Source organism: Montipora capricornis, unplaced genomic scaffold, assembly GCF_036669925.1.
Source record: "Montipora capricornis isolate CH-2021 unplaced genomic scaffold, ASM3666992v2 scaffold_490, whole genome shotgun sequence".
Classification (NCBI taxonomy): Eukaryota; Metazoa; Cnidaria; class Anthozoa; order Scleractinia; family Acroporidae; genus Montipora; species Montipora capricornis.
The window spans coordinates 97,501-98,991 of NW_027180228.1; the positions used below are offsets into that span (position 1 = coordinate 97,501).

At 40.4% G+C, this 1,491-nt stretch overlaps 1 pseudogene; it reads left to right on the plus strand.

Annotated features, from left to right (window-relative positions):
* LOC138036600 (uncharacterized) overlaps positions 1-1,270 on the plus strand; it is a 2,407-nt pseudogene extending 1,137 nt beyond the window's left edge.
* The last annotated feature ends 221 nt before the right edge of the window (positions 1,271-1,491 follow it).

Here is a 1,491-nt window from a genome sequence, read left to right on the forward strand (position 1 = left end):
AAGTCTACCCATCTGGATGCTCTCCTCACCACAGTGCGCTCACTGGGAATTTCCCTTTATGTGTGGAGGCCAAAGGATTCTGTGAAGAAAATTGAGTGGACATCCCTACTGGGCAGAGAGAAGCGGCTGATTCTCAGAAAGCTTCTGTGTCACTTTACAGCGCTTTTACCACCAGAAAGAGCACCAGTGATTCAAAAACTGTGGACAGTGAGTAAAATACTGCTTATAATGCATGTGATGTTGAACTAACAACTTTTTCTTGTCAGCTAAACTTAGAAAAACTGCTCAAATGCTAAAATTTTTTTCAGCACTTTCAGGAGATACTTGACGTTATAAACAAAGAGACTCACACTGATGATGATGTTGACAAATTACAAGATAAGGCTTGTGTGTATTCAGTAATCCTGGCTCAAGACTGCTTAACAAAATATTAATTATTACATCTGAGATCACCCACAAAAAAAGACAAATCAGTACTTCAAATTACACAAGCAAAAACATTTAGCACCCTCTTTGGTCCAAACAGTGCAATTTAAATCCTTTTTTTTTTAAACAGGCAAGGAACTGGGGAGGTTATCTGTCAAAAATGGCTGGAAGTGGACCAGGCTACACAGCAGAAACCATAATCACTCCTTACATACACACCATGGTTTACCATGTCCCCACCATGATGCGCAACCATGGTTCACTAAGGTACTTCAGTGGTCAAGGTAATCTTTTTCTTTATTATTGTATAATATCGAGGTTAGAGAAGTTGTCTGTTACTGTACCAACAATGTGGGTATGTTAACCTTGTTTCTTACCTATATGTTTCTGCCTTCTCTTATCAGGAGTCGAGAAAAAGAACGATGACTTTAGACGATTTTTCCATCGTAAGATAACTCGATGGAATGCCTGTACCAATCTCCTTTTAGTTGAAAAGCGCCAAGAGGCACTAAGATCCTGTGAAAGACAACCATGTAAATATGTCAAAAGGAATCCCAGTTTTTGGTACGAAGGAGGGAAACAAGACTCGGCAAGGAAAGTACCTCGCATTTCAGCTGTGGAGCAAGGAAAAGATGAAGTTGTAGAAGTCCCTGATGATCCTGGATATCCTCAGCAGAAGAAAACCATAACACAGTCAGCCAATGACCTGAAGAACCTTAAAATTACTGACCTAGTGCAACTCCTTGCAGATCTCACAGGGGATCAACCCAGTCTTCCAAAAAAACCAAGAAAGCCTGAACTTATTTCAAAAATAAATGAGATAGCCATTTTAAGGTCTCAATAGCTTGTAAGCTTATGAAGGACTGAATATCTTGTAACCACACGTTTCAAGAAAATTTAGAAAGCATTAATAATACCCGTACGAAACGAGCAGCGCTGTACAGCGCTTCAAAAGCGCTGCAAAATAGCTGTACAGCTGATATGCAGTTGAGATGCAGTGGTTTGAAAGCCTTCCCACAGCGTAAGCTAAGGTGTAGCGGGCTGCTAAAACGCTTTGCATCCCTT